Source organism: Dendrobates tinctorius, unplaced genomic scaffold (assembly GCF_039654945.1).
Source record: "Dendrobates tinctorius isolate UK_male_01 unplaced genomic scaffold, ASM3965494v1 ptg000245l, whole genome shotgun sequence".
NCBI lineage: Eukaryota > Metazoa > Chordata > Amphibia > Anura > Dendrobatidae > Dendrobates > Dendrobates tinctorius.
Window position 1 is genome coordinate 8,869,203 of NW_027361912.1, and position 21,305 is coordinate 8,890,507.

The window sequence follows — 21,305 nt, forward strand, 5'->3', positions numbered from 1 at the left end:
GTGAGAAGCAAGGCTTTTCTTCCACACTGGGAGGACCTAAGACTGTCATTTGCATACCATAGATTAAGTCTCCTGAGAGACCAACAAAAATTGCCAAAGCTGACTGTATTTCAAGTCATCATGGCGGGGTATTGGGAAAAGTTTTCAATTAGCAATAATCACACCTCGGTTAAACCTCATGGGCTACGATATTGACACTGCGCAAAGTTGAAAAAACTGTTGTGACCAATGCCTACCCGCTTCCAAAGCAGAGCTTGTTTAAGCTATGGTGAGTTACAAATTCTCACTAGCCCTCCCACACTGCTTCCAGGCATCCTGGGCTTCCACATGCTAAGGGCTCAGGAAAAACAATTTTTGGCAATTACAGGCAGATTGCCTCACTCTCTCCTTCTGCTCCAGGAAACAAACATCAATCCGCTGCTGTGAGAAGCAAGGCTTTTCTTCCACGCTGGCAGGAGCTAAGACTGTCATTTGCATACCATGGATTAAGTCTCCTGAGAAACCAATAAAAATTGCCAAAGTTGACTGTATTCCAAGTCATTATGCCGGGTTATTGGGAAAAGTTATCAATTAGCAATAATCACACCTCGGTTAAACCTCTTGGGCTACAATATTGCCACGGCGCAAAGTTGAAAGAACTGTTGTGACCAATGCCTTCCTGCTTCCAAAGCAGGGCTTGTTTAAGCTACGGTGAGTTACAAATTCTCACTAGCCCTCCCACACTGCCATCCTGGGCTTCCACATTCTGAGGGCTCAGGAAAGATGTAATTTTTGGCAATTACAGGCAGATTGCCTCACTCTCGCCTTCTGCTCCAAGAAACAAACATCAATACATTGCTGTGAGAAGCAAGGCTTTTCTTCCACACTGGGAGAAGCTAAGACTGTCATTTGCATACCATGGATTAAGTCTCCTGAGAGACCAACAAAAATTGCCAAAGCTGACTGTATTTCAAGTCATCATGGCGGGGTATTGGGAAAAGTTTTCAATTAGCAATAATCACACCTCGGTTAAACCTCATGGGCTACGATATTGCCACAGAGCAAAGATGAAGGAACAGAAGTGACCAAGGGCTTCCCGCTTCCAAGGTAGAACTTGTTTAAGCCATGGTGAGTTCCAAATCACCACTTGCCCTCCACGCTGCTTCCAGACATCCTGGGCTTCCACATTCTGAGGGCTCAGGAAAGATGTAATTTTTGGCAATTACAGGCAGATTGCCTCATTCTCGCCTTCTGCTCCAAGAAACAAACATCAATCCATTGCTGTGAGAAGCAAGGCTTTTCTTCCACACTGGGAGAAGCTAAGACTATCATTTGCATACCATGGATTAAGTCTCCTGAGAGACCAAGAAAAATTGCCAAAGCTGACTGTAATTCAAGTGATCATGGCGGGGTACTGGGAAAAGTTCTCAATTAGCAATAATCACGCCTCGGTTAAACATCATGGGCTACAATATTGCCAATGCGAAAAATTGAAAGAACTGTTGTGACCAAGACCTTCCCGCTTCCAAAGCAGAGCTTGTTTAAGCTATGGTGAGTTCCAAATCCTCACTAGCCCTCCCACACTGCTTCCAGGCATCCTGGGCTTCCGCATTCTAAGGGCTCAGTTAAGATGTAATTTTTGGCAATTACAGGTAGATTGCCTCACTCTTTTCTTCTGCTCCAGGCAACAAACACCAACCAATTGCTTTGGGAAGCACGGCTTCTCTTCCACACTGGGAGGAGCTAAGACAGTCATTTGCATACAATGGATTAAGGTTCCTGAGAGACCAACAAAAATTGCCAAAGCTGACTGTATTTCAAGTCATCTTGGCGGGGTATTGGGAAAAGTTTTCAATTACCAATAATCACGGCTCAGTTAAACCTCATTGGGCTATAATAATGCCATTGCGCAAAGATGAACCAACTGAGGTGATCAAGGGCTTCCAGCTTCCAAAGCAGAGCTTGTTTAAGCTACGGTGAGTTACAAATTCTCACTAGCCCTCCCACACTGCTACCAGGCATCCTGAGCTTCCACATTCTAAGGGCTCAGTTAAGATGAAATTTTTGGCAATTACAGGCAGATTGCCTCACTCTCTCCTTCTGCTCCAGGCAACAAACATCAATTCATTGCTGTGAGAAGCCAGGCTTTTCTTCCATGCTGGGAGAAGCTAAGACTGTCATTTGCATACCATGGATTAAGTCTCCTGAGAGACCAACAAAAATTGCCAAAGCTGACTGTAATTCAAGTCATCATGGCGGGGTATTGGGAAAAGTTTTCAATTAGCAATAATCACGCCTCGGTTAAACCTCATGGGCTACGATATTGCCACTGCGCAAAGTTGAAAGAACTGTTGTGACCAAGGCCTTCCCGCTTCCAAAGCAGAGCTTGTTTAAGCTATGGTGAGTTCCAAATCCTCACTAGCTCTCCACGCTGCTTCCAGGCATCCTTGGCTTACACATTCTAAGGGTTCAGTTAAGATGTAATTTTTGGCAATTACAGGCAGATTGCCTCACTCTCGCCTTCTGCTCCAAGAAACAAACATCAAACCATTGCTGTGAGAAGCAAGGCTTTTCTTCCACACTGCGAGGACCAAAAACAGTCATTTGCTTACCATTGATTAAATCTCCTGAGAGACCAACAAAAATTGCCAAAGCTGACTGTATTTCAAATCATCATGGCGGGGTATTGGAATAAGTTTTCAATTAGCAATAATCACGCCTCGGTTAAATCTCATAGGCTACGAGTTTGCCACTGCGCAAAGTTGAAAGAACTGTTGTGACCAATGCCTTCCTGCTTCCAAAGCAGAGATTGTTTAAGCTACGGTGAGTTACAAATTCTCACTAGCCCTCCCACACTGCTTCCAGGCATCCTGAGCTTCCACATTCTAAGGGCTCAGTTAAGATGAAATTTTTGGCAATTACAGGCAGATTGCCCTAATCTCTCCTTCTGCTCCAGGCAACAAACATCAATCCATTGCTGTGAGAAGCAAGGCTTTTCTTCCATGCTGGGAGAAGCTAAGACTCTGTTATTTGCATACACTGGATTAAGTCTCCTGAGAGACCAACAAAAATTGTCAAAGCTGACTGTATTTCAAGTTATCATGGCGGGGTATTGGGAAAAGTTTTCAATTAGCAATAATCACGCCTCGGTTAAATCTCATGGGCTACAATATTGCCACTGCGCAAAGTTGAAAGAACTGTTGTGACTAGAGTTGAGCGAAATGGGTCGAAAAAATTCAAAAGTGGCCGACTTTTGGCAAAGTCGGGTTTCATGAAACGAAACCCGACCCTAGGATGAGGTCGGCCACGAGGTCGGCGACTTACGCGCCAAAGTCGCGTTTCAAAAGTTTGTTTTGCGCTCTTTTTCAGCCAATCAGGATCCACGGACACTGTGGGCAACGTGATGACCTAGGCACGGGTCACCACCATCTTTCAGAAGGGCATGCAAGTGATTGGCTTGCTTTGGTGGGCGTCACAGGGGGTATAAAAGGGCGTGCACGCCGACCGCCATCTTACTTCTGCCGATCTTAGTATAGGGAGAGGTTGCTGCTGATTCTGTAGGGAGAGCGTTAGGCAGGGAAGAAGACAAAAAAACTGCTTCTGCTGCTAGCGATTTGGCCTGCACAACACACAAGTCACTGTGTGTGCAGTGCAAGGGGAGGCTATATTGTGGTGTATCAGTGGTGTTGGTTGTTGGGCTGCCTTTTAAGGCTTCCTGACACGCTGGCATTGCTGTTTACCCACTGCTCTGCAAACTGCTTTTTTAAAAGCAATCCAATCTCCCTTATCCTCTAGTCACTTTTGTCACAGCTGTGCCATCGAGCCTGTCACATAGCGCTCAGATATCAGTGGGCCTCACACAATTCACAAGTGTCCAGTGTCCAAAAGTGTGCGCAGAGATTCAAAATCTCCATTATCCTCTCGTCACTTTGGTCACAGGCAGCTGTGCCATCGAGCCTGTCACATAGCGCTCAGATATCAGTGGGCCTCACACAATCCACAAGTGTCCAGTGTCCAAAAGTGTGCGCAGAGATTCAAAATCTCCATTATCCTCTCGTCACTTTGGTCACAGGCAGCTGTGCCATCGAGCGTGTCACATAGCGCTCAGATATAAGTGGGCCTCACACAATCCACAAGTGTCCAGTGTCCAAAAGTGTGCGCAGAGATTCAAAATCTCCATTATCCTCTCGTCACTTTGGTCACAGCTGTGCCATCGAGCCTGTCACATAGCGCTCAGATATCAGTGGGCCTCACACAATCCACAAGTGTCCAGTGTCCAAAAGTGTGCGCAGAGATTCAAAATCTCCATTATCCTCTCGTCACTTTTGTCACAGGCAGCTGTGCCATCGAGCCTGTCACATAGCGCTCAGATATCAGTGGGCCTCACACAATCCACAAGTGTCCAATGTCCAAAAGTGTGCGCAGAGATTCAAAATCTCCATTATCCTCTTGTCACTTTGGTCACAGGCAGCTGTGCCATCGAGCGTGTCACATAGCGCTCAGATATCAGTGGGCCTCACACAATCCACAAGTGTCCAGTGTCCAAAAGTGTGCGCAGAGATTCAAAATCTCCATTATCCTCCCATCACTTTGGTCACAGGCAGCTGTGCCATCGAGTGTGTCACATAGCGCTCAGATATCAGTGGGCCTCACACAATCCACAAGTGTCCAGTGTCCAAAAGTGTGCGCAGAGATTCAAAATCTCCATTATCCTCTCGTCACTTTGGTCACAGGCAGCTGTGCCATCGAGCGTGTCACATAGCGCTCAGATATCAGTGGGCCTCACACAATCCACAAGTGTCCAGTGTCCAAAAGTGTGCGCAGAGATTCAAAATCTACATTATCCTCTCGTCACTTTGGTCACAGCTGTGCCATCGAGCCTGTCACATAGCGCTCAGATATCAGTGGGCCTCACACAATCCACAAGTGTCCAGTGTCCAAAAGTGTGCGCAGAGATTCAAAATCTCCATTATCCTCTCGTCACTTTGGTCACAGGCAGCTGTGCCATCGAGCGTGTCACATAGCGCTCAGATATCAGTGGGCCTCACACAATCCACAAGTGTCCAGTGTCCAAAAGTGTGCGCAGAGATTCAAAATCTCCATTATCCTCTCGTCACTTTGGTCACAGGCAGCTGTGCCATCGAGCCTGTCACATAGCGCTCAGATATCAGTGGGCCTCACACAATCCACAAGTGTCCAGTGTCCAAAAGTGTGCGCAGAGATTCAAAATCTACATTATCCTCTCGTCACTTTGGTCACAGGCAGCTGTGCCATCGAGCGTGTCACATAGCGCTCAGATATCAGTGGGCCTCACACAATCCACAAGTGTCCAGTGTCCAAAAGTGTGCGCAGAGATTCAAAATCTACATTATCCTCTCGTCACTTTGGTCACAGGCAGCTGTGCCATCGAGCGTGTCACATAGCGCTCAGATATCAGTGGGCCTCACACAATCCACAAGTGTCCAGTGTCCAAAAGTGTGCGCAGAGATTCAAAATCTCCATTATCCTCTCGTCACTTTGGTCACAGGCAGCTGTGCCATCGAGCCTGTCACATAGCGCTCAGATATCAGTGGGCCTCACACAATCCACAAGTGTCCAGTGTCCAAAAGTGTGCGCAGAGATTCAAAATCTCCATTATCCTCTCGTCACTTTGGTCACAGGCAGCTGTGCCATCGAGCGTGTCACATTGCGCTCAGATATCAGTGGGCCTCACACAATCCACAAGTGTCCAGTGTCCAAAAGTGTGCGCAGAGATTCAAAATCTCCATTATCCTCTCGTCACTTTGGTCACAGCTGTGCCATCGAGCCTGTCACATAGCGCTCAGATATCAGTGGGCCTCACACAATCCACAAGTGTCCAGTGTCCAAAAGTGTGCGCAGAGATTCAAAATCTCCATTATCCTCTCGTCACTTTGGTCACAGGCAGCTGTGCCATCGAGCGTGTCACATAGCGCTCAGATATCAGTGGGCCTCACACAATCCACAAGTGTCCAGTGTCCAAAAGTGTGCGCAGAGATTCAAAATCTCCATTATCCTCTCGTCACTTTGGTCACAGGCAGCTGTGCCATCGAGCCTGTCACATAGCGCTCAGATATCAGTGGGCCTCACACAATCCACAAGTGTCCAGTGTCCAAAAGTGTGCGCAGAGATTCAAAATCTACATTATCCTCTCGTCACTTTGGTCACAGGCAGCTGTGCCATCGAGCGTGTCACATAGCGCTCAGATATCAGTGGGCCTCACACAATCCACAAGTGTCCAGTGTCCAAAAGTGTGCGCAGAGATTCAAAATCTACATTATCCTCTCGTCACTTTGGTCACAGGCAGCTGTGCCATCGAGCGTGTCACATAGCGCTCAGATATCAGTGGGCCTCACACAATCCACAAGTGTCCAGTGTCCAAAAGTGTGCGCAGAGATTCAAAATCTCCATTATCCTCTCGTCACTTTGGTCACAGGCAGCTGTGCCATCGAGCCTGTCACATAGCGCTCAGATATCAGTGGGCCTCACACAATCCACAAGTGTCCAGTGTCCAAAAGTGTGCGCAGAGATTCAAAATCTACATTATCCTCTCGTCACTTTGGTCACAGGCAGCTGTGCCATCGAGCGTGTCACATAGCGCTCAGATATCAGTGGGCCTCACACAATCCACAAGTGTCCAGTGTCCAAAAGTGTGCGCAGAGATTCAAAATCTACATTATCCTCTCGTCACTTTGGTCACAGGCAGCTGTGCCATCGAGCGTGTCACATAGCGCTCAGATATCAGTGGGCCTCACACAATCCACAAGTGTCCAGTGTCCAAAAGTGTGCGCAGAGATTCAAAATCTCCATTATCCTCTCGTCACTTTGGTCACAGGCAGCTGTGCCATCGAGCCTGTCACATAGCGCTCAGATATCAGTGGGCCTCACACAATCCAAAAGTGTCCACTGTCCACAAGTGTGTGCAGAAATTCTAAATCTCCCCTGTCCTATAGACACCTTGTACCTTGTTTTACATTACTATATAGTTTGTTGGATTTTGTCTACATTTCTACCAAAAATGAGGAAGGCTGGTGGAAGAGGCCGTGGAATTGGGTGGGGGTTGGCAGCTGGTAATGATGGTGTTGGTGGTGGATCTGATGGTAGTGGCAAGAGCAAAATAGGACCCAATGCAGGAGGTGCTGACCCTTCGTCATCGTCTGGCTACATAAGGCCTCGAACGCTTACTTTTCTAGGAGTTGGCAAACCGCTTTTAAAGGCAGAGCATCAGGAAAAAGTTTTGTCTTACATTGCTGACTCAGCCTCCAGCTCTATCGCCACCTCTTCTTCAGTTGTAAAAAGTTAAAGCACTGAGTCGTCATTGGAGGCTAATGTTCATGAACCACACCTTTCCTTGTGTCCTTCACCCCAACCAAGATTGAAGGATGACGCAGGCCATACTACTGATTACTCCATGGAACTGTTTTCACATACCATGCCTGGATTATCAAGTGAAATGGTGAATTACCCAGGCCAAGATGAATCTGACATGGAGTGCACTGATGCACAGCCGCTGATGGATGATTCTGCTGGTACATTCACTCAGAGCACTACATTGTCCTCGCAGTGTACAGAGCCAGATTTTGACCCTGATGAGACTCAGGTGCCCCTTCCCGCACACTATACCACCATACACGGTGACACAGAGAAAGGTGCACATGACATAGAAGAGGAGGTGATGGATGACCCAGTTGTTGACCCAGATTGGCATCCATTGGGGGAAGAGGGTGCTGCTTCCAATATCTCAGATGAGGAGCATCCACAGCAGACATCGACATCGCAACAGCTGTTATCTGGCAGGCCCGGAGCACTCCAAAGACAGGTTCCAAACATCAAAAGAGTTGCTGGACAGCTTGTCCAGAGGGTCAAAAGATCACAGCGTGCTAGGCCGCAAAATGTCTGCCAAAGTAGGAAGAGTGCAGTGTGGCACTTTTTTGAACAAAATCCTCATGATCAGGCCAAGGTTATCTGTAAGAAGTGCGCAAAGACCTTTAGCCGAGGGAAAAATCTGAAAAATTTGAATACCAGTTGCATGCTTAGACATTTAACCAGCATGCACTTGCAAGCGTGGACACAACACCAAACCTCAAGTGCCACATGTGCAACTGATCACAACGAAGGTAGTCAGCAACGCTACATTGTTTCCCCCACTGTAAGCCCACCGGTTAGCACAGCAGCAAATGTTGAGGTGTCGTTGCAAGACCACAGCAGTCAGGGAATCCCACTGTTATATCAACGAAAGACTGATTCTAGGCCATCAGAAAGAACACCAACTCCATCACCATCATCAACCCTCTCTCAGTCCACCCTGTCCACCGCTACTTCCACCATATGCAGCTCTCAAGTCCAGCTCACCCTCCCAGACACTATGAGTAGGTCAAGAAAGTACTCAGTCTCTCATCCGCGTACACTGGGTTTGAACGCCCACATTGCCAAACTAATCTCGTTTGAGATGATGCCCTTTCGGTTGGTGGAAAGCACAGCTTTCCGCGAACTCATGGCCTATGCAGTACCACGCTATGATCTACCCAGTCGCCACTTCTTCTCTCGCAAAGCCATCCCAGCCCTCCACCATCATGTGAAAGACCGCATTGTCCATGCACTCAAGCAGTCAGTGAGCGGAAAGGTGCACCTCACAACTGATGCATGGTCCAGTCGGCATGGCCAGGGCCGTTACGTGTCCATCACTGCGCACTGGGTTAATGTGGTGGATGCAGGGTCCACAGGGGACAGCGGTGGTGGGACAGTGCTGTCTAGCCCACGGTATAGGAAACAGTTGGCTGTAGGCGTTCGACCCTCCTCCTCCTCCTCCAGAAGCAAAAGCTCGTCCACAGAGCGCAGTCGTACGAGCACTCCATCTGCAGCTGCCACTGTTGCACACGATGTGTCCCCCTATCGAGCAGCTAGTGGAAAGCGTCAGCAGGCTGTGTTGCAGATGATGTGTTTGGGCGACAGACACACCGCCGAGGTGCTGGCCGAGTACTTGAAGCGACAAACTGAGTCATGGCTGGGCAGTGTACATCTTGAGGCAGGCAAGGTAGTTAGTGATAACGGCCGTAATTTTGTGGCAGCCATAGCCCTTTCAAAACTCAGCCACATACCTTGCTTGGCTCACACCTTGAACCTGGTGGTGCAGTGCTTCCTCAAAAATTATCCGGAGTTAACAGCCCTGCTCCAGAAGGTGCAAAGACTGTGCGCGCACATCCGCCGGTCGCCTGTACACTCCGGTCGTATGCAGAAGCTGCAGCGATTGCTCCACCTTCCCAACCACCGCCTCATTATCGACATTGCAACAAGGTGGAACTCCACCCTGCACATGGTGGAGCGGCTGTGCGAGCAAAGGCAGGCCATAATGCATTTGTGGGAGGATACACGGCCAGGCACTTTGAGAGCAGACATGGAGTTGACAGGCGTGCAGTGGTCGAAGCTGAAAGACCTTTGTAAAGTCCTTCAGTGTTTTGAGGAATGCACACGGCTGGTAAGCGCAGACGACGCCATCCTAAGCATGAGCATCCCACTTATGCGTCTGCTCATGCAAACTTTGACGCACCTTAAGGAGCAGGCGTCTGCAGCCAATGTTGATGAGGAGGAAGAGGAGGAGGGAATCCTTGATGACATTCAGCCATTGTCTGCTCAGGGACCTCTCCTGGACGAGGTGGAGGAAGAAGAGGAGGAGGAGGAGGATGATGGGGATGATTACTTAGGGGAGGAGGATGCATCTCGTGGGGCAAGTGAAAATGTTGGCGTGGCAAGGTCTGGTACAGGGTTTGTGCGTGACTGGAGGAATGTGGATTTGCCAGAAAGTGCTCCTCCACCCAGCACTCGCAGTGCATCATTGACACCGGGAACATTGGCCCACATGTCAGATTATGCCTTGCGGATCCTAAAAAGGGACCCCCGCATTGCCAAAATGATGAACGATGACGACTACTGGTTGGCCAGCATCCTGGATCCACGCTATAAAGGCAAATTACAAAACATCATGCCACAGGAGAACCTTGACCTAATATTGGCTAATAAACAAGCAACTCTGGTAAATCGGTTGCTTGAGGCATTCCCAGCACACAGCAGCGGTGATGGTTCTCACACGAGCCGTACGGGCCGGGGGCAGCTTGGCAGAGGTGTTCGTGGTGCACACAGCAGAAGTGGCGTTGGAGACAGGGGTTTCATGACAATGTTGTGGACTGATTTTTCAAATACCGCTCACACAACTGGTAATACTGCATCGATGGAAAGTGACAGGAGACAGCAGTTGTCAACTATGGTTACAAACTACTTTTCCTCCCATATCGATGTTCTCCCACACAGGTCATTCCTCTTTGACTATTGGGCCGCTAAACTGGACACCTGGCCTAAATTGGCCCAATATGCCTTACAGGAGCTCGCTTGCCCAGCTGCAAGTGTGCTATCGGAAAGAGTCTTCAGTGCAGCTGGATCAATCCTGACAGAAAAAAGGACCCGTCTGTCAACCCAAAATGTGGATGATCTAACCTTCATTAAAATGAACCACGCATGGGTTTCCAAGGATTTTGTCCCACCTTCCCCTGATGACACATAGGGTGACAGAAAAATGGCTTGCTTTGGTCCACCTCTTCCTGGTACTTCACCTATTTCGCCTTTTGCATCAGCTGAATGTCCAACATCAACATATGCCACTTTCTAAAACTCCCTAACTGTGCTGCCTCCCCCCCCATGGCCGGGGTCACCACCTACCGCACGACACCATGCGAGTGCCGTTGCCCTGGACAGGTGGGTAGGCCGACTCTTGGGCACGGGCACTGGCACAGGGTCCCTCATAGTGCAATCAAGTGTCTCTGACGGTGGTGGTGCACACCCGCCGTCAGACACACCGCTGTACTATGAGGGGCCCAGTGCCAGTACCGACGCCCACGAGTGGGCCCCCCTTGCTTGGGCAGGGCCCCAGCATTTGCAATCTTTACCTCTCCCTGCTCCTCCGCTGTGTAATCTGGGCCGTCAAATCCATACTGTGCCTGACACCGTCTGAGCCTGCCTCCTGAGACATATATTTTGAATATGTACGCTAACCATACATGTTATCCGGGGATACGGTACCCTTTCTAACCTTTGTGCAATCACATGCAATCCATACTGTGCCTGACACCGTCTGAGCCTGCCTCATGAGACATATATTTTGAATGTGTACGCTATCCATACATGTTATCCAGGGATACGGTACCCTTTCTAACCTTTGTGCAATCACGTGCAATCCATACTGGGCCTGACACCGTCTGAGCCTGCCTCCTGAGACATATATTTTGAATGTGTACGCTATCCATACATGTTATCCAGGGATACGGTACCCTTTCTAACCTTTGTGCAATCACGTGCAATCCATACTGGGCCTAACACCGTCTGAGCCTGCCTCCTGAGACATATATTTTGAATGTGTACGCTATCCATACATGTTATCCAGGGATACGGTACCCTTTCTAACCTTTGTGCAATCACGTGCAATCCATACTGGGCGTGAGAACGGCTGGCGAGCTGTTAAGCAAGCTACAGCACCTGTCCAGACAAGTACAGGGATTCCCTAGCGAGGAGACTTATTTGATTGTTTTCAATGTTGGGACAGCAATTTTTGGGGAGCACTATACTCTGGAGAATGATAGATGGGGCCCACCATACACTGGAACATTCCAAAGGTGGACATCAGACACTGGAGCAGCATTTACAGGGCCCATTATACACTAGAGCATTAGAAATGGGGCCCATTATGTTTGGAGCATTATTTGGGCCCATAAGACAGTGGAGCTTCATCCATGGGGACCAACATATACTGTAGCATTATGTGGAGCTCATCATATACTGTTTCAAACATTATATGGGACCAATGATTCTGTATGGAGAAATAGATGGGCCTCGTCATGAGATGTAAAAAGTGAGGTATTTTTCATTGTACTATACCGCTATTTATCTGCCGTATCGGAGCATGATGAGTTGTGGTATGTGTTAAAGGGGCGCTCTTTCGCCCAGGGCACATGAAAACCTGCAGCCAGCCCTCCCCCCCCACAACTTTAGCCAAATAACCCCCATTTTTCAGTGCGCAACTTGTATTATGAAGTTAATTAAGGTTGACAAGCTTAAGTAAGAAGAATTGATGCTTTTGGCATTCAAATGCGCACTGTAGGTGTGTTTCCTGTCCTCCTCTCACTGCCGACTTTTCTTCCCCATTGACTTACATTGGGTTTCGTGATGACCCCGACTTTTCCCTATAATCGGACGATCTTGCTCGACCAGAATTTTGGAAAAGTCGGGTTTCACAAAACGAAACGCGACCCTAAAAAAACAAAAGTCGCTCAACTCTAGTTGTGACCAATGCCTTCCTGCTTCCAAAGCAGAGCTTGTTTAAGCTACGGTGAGTTACAAATTCTCACTAGCCCTCCCACACTGCTTCCAGGAATCCTGGGCTTCCACATTCTGAGGGTTCAGGAAAGATGTAATTTTTGGCAATTACAGGCAGATTGCCTCACTCTCGCCTTCTGTTCCAAGAAACAAACATCAATCCATTGCTGTGAGACACAAGGCTTTTCTTCCACATTGGGAGATTCTAAGACTGTCATTTGCATACCATGGATTAAGTCTCCTAAGAGACCAACAAAAATTGCCAAAGCTGACTGTATTTCAAGTCATCATGGCGGGGTATTGGGAAAAGTTTTCAATTAGCAATAATCACGCCTCGGTTAAACCTCATGGGCTACGATATTGCCACAGCGCAAAGATGAAGGAACATAAGTGACCAAGGGCTTCCCGCTTCCAAGGCAGAACTTGTTTAAGCCATGGTGAGTTCCAAATCACCACTAGCCCTCCACGCTGCTTCCAGACATCCTGGGCTTCCGCATTCTGAGGGCTCAGAAAAGATATAATTTTTGGCAATTACAGGCAGATTGCTTCATTCTCGCCTTCTGCTTCAAGAAACAAACATCAATCCATTGCTGTGAGAAGCAAGGCTTTTTTTCCACACTGGGAGAAGCTAAGACTGTCATTTGCATACCAAGGATTAAGTCTCCTGAGAGACCAACAAAAATTGCCAAAGCTGACTGTAATTCAAGTAATCATGGCGGGGTACTGGGAAAAGTTTTCAATTAGCAATAATCACGCCTCGGTTAAACCTCATGGGCTACAATATTGCCACTGCGCAAAGTTGAAAGAACTGTTGTGACCAAGGCCTTCCAGCTTCCAAAGCAGAGCTTGTTTAAGCTATGGTGAGTTCCAAATCCTCACTAGCCCTCCCTCACTGCTTCCAGGCATCCTGGGCTTCCGCATTCTAAGGGCTCAGTTAAGATGTAATTTTTGGCAATTACAGGTAGATCGCCTCACTCTCTTCTTCTGCTCCTGGCAACAAACACCAACCCATTGCTTTGGGAAGCAATGCTTCTCTTCCACACTGGGAGGAGCTAAGACAGTCATTTGCATACAATGGATTAAGTCTCCTGAGAGACCAACAAAAATTGCCAAAGCTGACTGTATTTCAAGTCATCATGGCAGGGTACAGGAAAAAGTTTTCAATTACCAATAATCACGCCTCAGTTAAACCTCATTGGGCTACGATAATGCCACTGCGCAAAGATGAACCAACTGAGGTGATCAAGGGCTTCCCACCTCCAAGGCAGAACTTGTTTAAGCCATGTTGAGTTCCAAATCACCACTAGCCCTCCCACGCTGCTTCCAGGCATCCTGGGCTTCCACATGCTAAGGGCTCAGGAAAAACAATTTTTGGCAATTACAGGCAGATTGCTTCACTCTCTCCTTCTGCTCCAGGAAACAAACATCAATTCACTGCTGTGAGAAGCAAGGCTTTTCTTCCAGGCTGGCAGGAGCTAAGACTGTCATTTGCATACCATGGATTAAGTCTCCTGAGAGACCAACAAAAATTGCCAAAGCTGACTGTATTCCAAGTCATTATGGTGGGGTATTGGGAAAAGTTTTCAATTAGCAATTATCTCGCCTTGTTAAACCTCATGGGCAATGATATTGCCACAGCGCAAAGATGAAAGAACAGAAGTGACCAAGGGCTTCCCGCTTCCAAGGCAGAACTTTTTAAGCCATAGTGAGTTCCAAATCACCACTAGCCCTCCACGCTGCTTCCAGGCATCCTTGGCTTCCACATTCTAAGGGTTCAGTTAAGATGTAATTTTTGGCAATTACAGGCAAATTGCCTCACTCTCGCCTTCTGCTCCAAGAAACAAACATCAATCCATTGCTGTGAGAAGCAAGGCTTTTCTTCCACACTGCGAGGACCTAAGACTGTCATTTGCATACCATAGATTAAGTCTCCTGCGAGACCAACAAAAATTGCCAAAGCTGACTGTATTTAAAATCATCATGGCAGGATATTAGGAAAAGTTTTCAATTAACAATAATCACGCCTCGATTGAACCTCATGGGCAACGATATTGCGCCTGCGCAAAGATGAAAGAACTGTTGTGACCATTGCCTTCCTGCTTCCAAAGCACAGCTTGTTTAAGCTACGGTGAGGTACAAATTCTCACTAGCCCTCCCACACTGCTTCCAGGCATCCTGGGCTTCCACATTCTGAGGGCTCAGGAAAGATGTAATTTTTGGCAATTACAGGCAGATTGCCTCACTCTCGCCTTCTGCTCCAAGAAACAAACATCAATCCATTGCTGTGAGAAGCAAGGCTTTTCTTCCACACTGGTAGAAGCTAAGACTGTCATTTGCATACCATGGATTAAGTCTCCTGAGAGACCAACAAAAATTGCCAAAGCTGACTGTATTTCAAGTCATCATGGCAGGGTACAGGGAAAAGTTTTCAATTACCAATAATCATGCCTCAGTTAAACCTCATTGGGCTACGATAATGCCACTGCGCAAAGATGAACCAACTGAGGTGATCAAGGGCTTCCCACTTCCAAGGCAGAACTTGTTTAAGCCATGTTGAGTTCCAAATCACCACTAGCCCTCCCACGCTGCTTCCAGGCATCCTGGGCTTCCACATGCTAAGGGCTCAGGAAAAACAATTTTTGGCAATTACAGGCAGATTGCCTCACTCTCGCCTTCTGCTCCAAGAAACAAACATAAATCCATTGCTGTGAGAAGCAAGGCTTTTCTTCCACACTGCGAGAACCTAAGACTGTCATTTGCATACCATAGATTAAGTCTCCTGAGAGACCAACAAAAATTGCCAAAGCTGACTGTATTTCAAGTCATCATGGGGCGGGGTATTGGGAAATGTTTTCAATTAGCAATAATCACGGCTCGGTTAAACCTCATAGGCTACGATATTGCCACTGCGCAAAGTTGAAAGAACTGTTGTGACCAATGCCTTCCTGCTTCCAAAGCAGAGCTTGTTTAAGCTACGGTGAGTTACAAATTCTCACTAGCTCTCCCACACTGCTTCCAGGCATCCTGAGCTTCCACATTCTAAGGGCTCAGTTGAGATGAAATTTTTGGCAATTACAGGCAGATTGCCTTACTCTCTCCTTCTACTCCAGGCAACAAACATCAATCCATTGCTGTGAGAAGCAAGGCTTTTCTTCCATGCTGGGAGGAGCTAAGACTCTGTTATTTGCATACAATGGATTAAGTCTCCTGAGAGACCAACAAAAATTGCCAAAGCTGACTGTATTTCAAGTCATCTTGGCGGGCTATTGGGAAAAGTTTTCAATTAGCAATAATCACGCCTCGGTTAAACCTCATGGGCTACGATATTGCCACAGCGCAAAGATGAAAGAACAGAAGTGACAAAGGGCTTCCCGCTTCCAAGGCAGAACTTTTTAAGCCATGGTGAGTTCCAAATCACCACTAGCCCTCCACACTGCTTCCAGGCATCCTTGGCTTCCACATTCTAAGGGCTCAGTTAAGATGTAATTTTTGGCAATTACAGGCAGATTGCCTCACTCTCGCCTTGTGCTCCAAGAAACAAACATCAATCCATTGCTGTGAGAAGCAAGGCTTTTCTTCCACACTGGGAGAAGCTAAGACTGTCATTTGCATACCATGGATTAAGTCTCCTGAAAGACCAACAAAAATTGCCAAAGCTGACTGTATTTCAAGTCAACAAGGCGGGGTATTGGGAAAAGTTTTCAATTAGCAATAATCACGCCTCAATTAAACCTCATGGGCTAAGATATGGCCACTGCGCAAAGTTGAAAGCACTGTTGTGACCAAGGCCTTCCAGCTTCCAAAGCAGAGCTTGTTTAAGCTATGGTGAGTTCCAAATCCTCACTAGCCCTCCCACACTGCTTCCAGGCATCCTGGGCTTCGGCATTCTAAGGGCTCAGTTAAGATGTAATTTTTGGCAATTACAGGTAGATCGCCTCACTCTCTTCTTCTGCTCCAGGCAACAAACACCAACCCATTGCTTTGGGAAGCAAGGCTTCTCTTCCACACTGGGAGGAGCTAAGACAGTCATTTGCATACAATGGATTAAGTCTCCTGAGAGACCAACAAAAATTGCCAAAGCTGACTGTATTTCAAGTCATCATGATTATGATTATGATTTAATAACAGCTAAATCGAAAGGTCATTGCTCCCTGCTGATTCTCCTGGATCTCTCTGCCGCATTTGACACTGTGGATCACCAGCTCCTCCTCACTATGCTCCGCTCTATAGGCCTCAAGGACACAGCCCTCTCCTGGTTCTCCTCCTACCTCTCTGACTGCTCCTTCACTGTATTTTTTTCCGGCTCCTCTTCCTCTTCTCGTCCCCTTACTATCGGGGTCCCGCAGGGCTCAGTCCTAGGCCCCCTCCTCTTCTCTTTATACACTGCCCCTATTGGACAAACAATCAGCAGATTTGGGTTCCAGTATCATCTCTATGCTGATGACACCCAATTATACACTTCTTCCCCTGACATCACCCCTACCCTAATTCAAAATACCAAGGATTGTCTGTCTGCTGTCTCTAGCATCATGTCCTCCCTCTATCTGAAACTAAATCTCTCTAAAACTGAACTTCTTGTGTTTCTCCCCTCTACTAACCTCACTCTACCTAACATCGAAATAACCCTGGAGGGTTCAACCATAACTCCCAAGCAGCATGCCCGCTGTCTTGGGGTCATATTCGACACTGAACTTTCCTTTACTCCGTTCATCCGATCACTCAGTCGCTCTTGTCACCTGCATCTTAAAAACATCTCCAGAATCCGACCTTTTCTCACCTTTGAAACTGCTAATACTCTTACTGTCGCTCTTATTCATTCTCGTCTGGACTACTGCAACTCTCTTCTGATCGGTCTCCCTCTTACCAAACTTTCTCCTCTCCAATCCATCTTGAATGCGGCAGCCAGGGTCATATTTCTGTCCAGCCGCTTCACCGATGCCTCCATCTCGTGCCAGTCATTACACTGGCTACCTATTCGCTACAGGGTCCAGTATAAACTCATCTCTCTCACCCACAAAGCTCTCCACTGTTCTGCACCGCCTTATATCTCCTCTCTCATCTCTGTCTATCGCCCTACACGTCCCCTCCGTTCTACAAATGACCTAAAATAAAATAAAATACTCATAAACACACTCAGACAGGAGGACATATTCCTGGCATAATAAATTACACCTAGATGCCTCCACTGAAGTGTTGGACCTAAATATAGATCAGTCGCTACTAGCAACTATGAAAAAGGGGGGGAGTGGAAACCACTCAGAAACTACCACAGATCCGATATAGAAAAATATATATCTTTATTGGGACATACAAACAGATCCTGAACAAAACAGTGCTAAGCGCACAGATTAAATCCACGCACCATGGAAAATACCGCAGGCCTCCCTAGAGCATACAGATAATACAGTCCAATAAGGACATAAAGCTCTCCTCACCAAATCGTATATACCATAGGGGCACTCTATTCCCTCTAACTGATTCATAGGTCAACCAGTCCTAATAATATAATATATACACATATCTATATAAAGTAAATAGATGAATATAAGCAAAACATATATGTGTATATACATAAACGCTAAATAGGGCAATAATGTAACAAGAACATATTGTCAAAAAGGCCGCTATAATGACGGCTAAAGGATACCATCAGCATATAACACCAAATGGTGATGTAACATCCTCATTATGATCATTACATAAATTGTAAAAAAGCCTTAGCAGGGAAATACAAAAAACGTTTGAGAGAAAATCTCTCACACCCTCACCCTCTATAACCATTGTGTGGTGACGATTGCTACCATGTTCAAAAATAAAGGCAGCAAAAAAAAAGGTAATTATTACCAAAATGAATGATGGTGAGAGAGGAGTCTCAGGGGAGACCATGCGTGTACCCCGACGCGCGTTTCGGAAGCTCGTCCTTCGTCAGGGGGCGTAACAAACAGCAGAGCCAGGACGCTAAAAAAGGGCCGTGACCGGAAATGAGGAGGCGTCAACCGGAAATGACGCATCCGTCGTTATGGAAACCAGGGACGCGACGCGGCGCCGGCGTCACCAGCACGTACCTGGCGTCAAGGTCGCCATGGCAACATACCGGAGGAGACGCCAGAAGCCGCGTCGCGGCCCCAGGCCACAACGCGCATGCGTACAGGTCAATCATCCTCCCCATTTGGCCGTACATGGATTCAATACAAAAGAATAGAACAAAACATAAAAAAATGAATGAAAAAATAGAAAAATAGAATAATCACATACCATGGGCACAATTAATAGCATAGAACATGAGAAACACCATTACATATTAATATGAAGTCTAGAACATATTATCCAATAACATCGTGGAAAGTCCTGATATACAAATTTGGACACAGACATCTCACGCATTACAGCATGAGTATACCTTAGGTACTATAGACATTAACACCGGTAATACCACAGACCATATACAGATTATCATATGATATATATATCCAAACTCATTCGTTCATAACACATTGAATAGCACATAAGACGAATTGTTCCATGGATTGTAGATATCGCACAGTGAGTAATGCATGATAAATAGTCGTGTCCACACAGATAAACAACTTAAGATCCAATGGTTCACCCGATATGACTCCACGATGTATAGTCTTGATATGATGGTATAGATGTCCCATACTGTATTGGACAAATGTCCAGACTTCAAATTCAGCTAAGAATGTTCTCCAATACATGACCCAATGCTGGAGTGAATATTAAATACGTGGCCTAAAGTAAAGATGTATTTGAAAAAATGATAAGTAAAACATCAATAAAAACACAAATTAAAAACAACCACGTACACGTGGAAGCAATTCAATGCACTTAACAGTACAGCCAGGAGGTGATCATAGAAACGATGTAAAATTCAAGGATTCATTAAGCCCATTAGGCTGGACCGTATTTAGGGTCCATATCCATCTTGCCTCAATTTGAGCCAAGCGTTGTGAAACTCTACCTCCCCTGATACCGGGATCCAATAAATCAATCCCTCTAACTCTGAGGGTCCTACCATCACACTGGTGGTATAATTTAAAGTGCCTAGGTATAGTCTTAAGCACTGATATATCATTTTCACCTGCCGCAGCCTGTATACCTAAGACGTGCTCCCTGACCCTGACCTTTAACTGGCGTGTGGTCAATCCTACATAGATCAGGGAGCACGGGCAGGTGGCATAATATATCACATATTTTGATAGGCAGGTAATCCTCTTTTTGATTTTGTACACTTTAGAGCCAGATGAATCCGTGAAGGTCTCGCTTCGATCAATGTTAACACAAGCCACACATTGACCACACGAGAAACACCCATACCGTTGGGCACCACCACGCAAAAATGTCAATGGTGGATTAGTCTCATAATGACTTTTGATTAAATGCCCTCGTAGGTTTTTCGCCCTTCTATACGCTATTCTTGGTTTGTTTGATAATATCTTGGCTATTATGGGATCAGTTAACAGAATAGGCCAAGACTTCTCCAAGATCTTACTTACTCTATCCGATTGAGAATGAAAAGTAGTTATAAATCTTAATTGATCCAATTTAGATGTAATGTCCTCGTTCTTATACAATAAGGCATTACGTGTACTATGTTTTGCACGATTATACGCCTTTTTAATAGATCTATGGCTATAGCCCCTTTCTCTAAAACGCTGTATTAGATCATCAGCCTGTTGTTCATAGTCAGAATCAGTCGAACAAATATGCCTTAGACGAAGGAATTGTCCTATCGGCACTGCACTAATCATATAGTTAGGATGAGAGGAGGAGGCATGCAACAGAGAATTCGTGGAGGTTGGCTTTCTAAAAATATTTGTCTGGATCATATCTCTGCCATCCCTCCTCAAAGTAACATCCAAAAATTCAATCTTGTTCACATCGTGAACAAAGGTAAGCCTGATGTTCAATGCGTTATCATTCAACTGCTGAAAAAATTGCTCCAATAAACATTCAGAACCCTGCCAGATCAAAAACACGTCATCTATGTACCGCGTCCAAGACAGGACGCGGTCCACAGATGCGTGCAGATCCGACTGGAAGAGGTCCCTCTCCCACAGGCCCAGGAACAGATTCGCATAAGAGGGCGCATAGGCCGCTCCCATGGCTGTCCCCTGGGTCTGCAGGAAAAAGGACCCCTTAAAAGTGAAAAAATTGTGCGTTAACGCAAATTCCAGAATCTCTAAAATGAATCGTTTAAGACCCGTCGGCAAACTAGAAGTACCTAGAAAAAATTCCACTGCTCTTAAACCATCGGCATGTCGGATACTAGTATACAGTGACTCTACGTCAGCCGTCACCAGTATCGCATCTCTATCCAGAGAAAGCCCATCAACCTTCCTCAATAACTGGTTAGTATCTTTAAGAAAAGATGGCAAAACCTCCACAAATGGTTGTAATACTGAGTCAATCCACCGGCCTACATGTTCAAGATAGTTGCCCCGGCCTGAAACTATCGGCCTACCTGGTGGACATTGTATATCCTTATGGATTTTAGGGAGCAAATAAAACGTCGCTACTGTAGGCTCATTAACCACTAAGGCCGATCCCAACTCCCTCGTGATAATTTCTGCCTCAATGGCTCTAGATATGATCCCTCTGAGTTGGGTATCAAAGGCGGACAAGGGGTTAAACGTGAGTTTTTTATAACAAGTGTTATTCAATAACTGGCGAAATGCCTCCTTTTCATACATAGAATTCGGCCATATCACTATGTTACCCTCCTTGTCCGCCGGTTTGATCACCACATCAGAGAGACCACGTAGATGTTTAAGCCTAGCACGCTCTTCCCTATTCAAATTATCATTGCGGATAAAACGTGGCATCGCCGATAGTTCTTTAGACACCACTTTAACAAATAGGTCTATTGGACCGCAATTGGACAGTGGGGGAAACCGTCTAGAACGTGGCCTAATCGAAGGAGGTATCTT

General features: G+C 46.5%; 17 non-coding genes across 17 annotated transcripts; all 17 read right to left on the minus strand.

The window, feature by feature from the left end:
* Window positions 1-68: 68 nt before the first annotated feature.
* LOC141061259 (U4 spliceosomal RNA) lies at window positions 69-209 on the minus strand. The gene has a single exon (XR_012223136.1). It is a non-coding gene; the product is annotated as a U4 spliceosomal RNA (small nuclear RNA).
* Window positions 210-490: 281 nt separating this feature from the next.
* LOC141062740 (U4 spliceosomal RNA) lies at window positions 491-631 on the minus strand. Its single transcript, XR_012224478.1, has one exon. It is a non-coding gene; the product is annotated as a U4 spliceosomal RNA (small nuclear RNA).
* A 276-nt stretch (window positions 632-907) lies between these two features.
* LOC141061315 (U4 spliceosomal RNA) lies at window positions 908-1,048 on the minus strand. The gene has a single exon (XR_012223187.1). It is a non-coding gene; the product is annotated as a U4 spliceosomal RNA (small nuclear RNA).
* A 282-nt stretch (window positions 1,049-1,330) lies between these two features.
* On the minus strand, window positions 1,331-1,471 carry LOC141062732 (U4 spliceosomal RNA). Its single transcript, XR_012224471.1, has one exon. It is a non-coding gene; the product is annotated as a U4 spliceosomal RNA (small nuclear RNA).
* Window positions 1,472-1,756: 285 nt separating this feature from the next.
* LOC141062663 (U4 spliceosomal RNA) lies at window positions 1,757-1,896 on the minus strand. The gene has a single exon (XR_012224408.1). It is a non-coding gene; the product is annotated as a U4 spliceosomal RNA (small nuclear RNA).
* Window positions 1,897-2,179: 283 nt separating this feature from the next.
* On the minus strand, window positions 2,180-2,320 carry LOC141062422 (U4 spliceosomal RNA). Its single transcript, XR_012224191.1, has one exon. It is a non-coding gene; the product is annotated as a U4 spliceosomal RNA (small nuclear RNA).
* A 282-nt stretch (window positions 2,321-2,602) lies between these two features.
* Window positions 2,603-2,743, minus strand: LOC141062335 (U4 spliceosomal RNA). Its single transcript, XR_012224112.1, has one exon. It is a non-coding gene; the product is annotated as a U4 spliceosomal RNA (small nuclear RNA).
* Window positions 2,744-3,028: 285 nt separating this feature from the next.
* On the minus strand, window positions 3,029-3,169 carry LOC141062377 (U4 spliceosomal RNA). Its single transcript, XR_012224150.1, has one exon. It is a non-coding gene; the product is annotated as a U4 spliceosomal RNA (small nuclear RNA).
* A 9,425-nt stretch (window positions 3,170-12,594) lies between these two features.
* LOC141063021 (U4 spliceosomal RNA) lies at window positions 12,595-12,735 on the minus strand. The gene has a single exon (XR_012224711.1). It is a non-coding gene; the product is annotated as a U4 spliceosomal RNA (small nuclear RNA).
* Window positions 12,736-13,017: 282 nt separating this feature from the next.
* Window positions 13,018-13,158, minus strand: LOC141061708 (U4 spliceosomal RNA). Its single transcript, XR_012223544.1, has one exon. It is a non-coding gene; the product is annotated as a U4 spliceosomal RNA (small nuclear RNA).
* A 283-nt stretch (window positions 13,159-13,441) lies between these two features.
* Window positions 13,442-13,583, minus strand: LOC141062461 (U4 spliceosomal RNA). Its single transcript, XR_012224226.1, has one exon. It is a non-coding gene; the product is annotated as a U4 spliceosomal RNA (small nuclear RNA).
* A 281-nt stretch (window positions 13,584-13,864) lies between these two features.
* Window positions 13,865-14,004, minus strand: LOC141062647 (U4 spliceosomal RNA). Its single transcript, XR_012224394.1, has one exon. It is a non-coding gene; the product is annotated as a U4 spliceosomal RNA (small nuclear RNA).
* A 281-nt stretch (window positions 14,005-14,285) lies between these two features.
* Window positions 14,286-14,426, minus strand: LOC141062423 (U4 spliceosomal RNA). The gene has a single exon (XR_012224192.1). It is a non-coding gene; the product is annotated as a U4 spliceosomal RNA (small nuclear RNA).
* Window positions 14,427-14,709: 283 nt separating this feature from the next.
* Window positions 14,710-14,851, minus strand: LOC141062429 (U4 spliceosomal RNA). Its single transcript, XR_012224197.1, has one exon. It is a non-coding gene; the product is annotated as a U4 spliceosomal RNA (small nuclear RNA).
* A 281-nt stretch (window positions 14,852-15,132) lies between these two features.
* LOC141062105 (U4 spliceosomal RNA) lies at window positions 15,133-15,275 on the minus strand. Its single transcript, XR_012223904.1, has one exon. It is a non-coding gene; the product is annotated as a U4 spliceosomal RNA (small nuclear RNA).
* A 285-nt stretch (window positions 15,276-15,560) lies between these two features.
* On the minus strand, window positions 15,561-15,701 carry LOC141062835 (U4 spliceosomal RNA). The gene has a single exon (XR_012224544.1). It is a non-coding gene; the product is annotated as a U4 spliceosomal RNA (small nuclear RNA).
* Window positions 15,702-15,982: 281 nt separating this feature from the next.
* Window positions 15,983-16,123, minus strand: LOC141062088 (U4 spliceosomal RNA). The gene has a single exon (XR_012223888.1). It is a non-coding gene; the product is annotated as a U4 spliceosomal RNA (small nuclear RNA).
* Window positions 16,124-21,305: the final 5,182 nt, after the last annotated feature.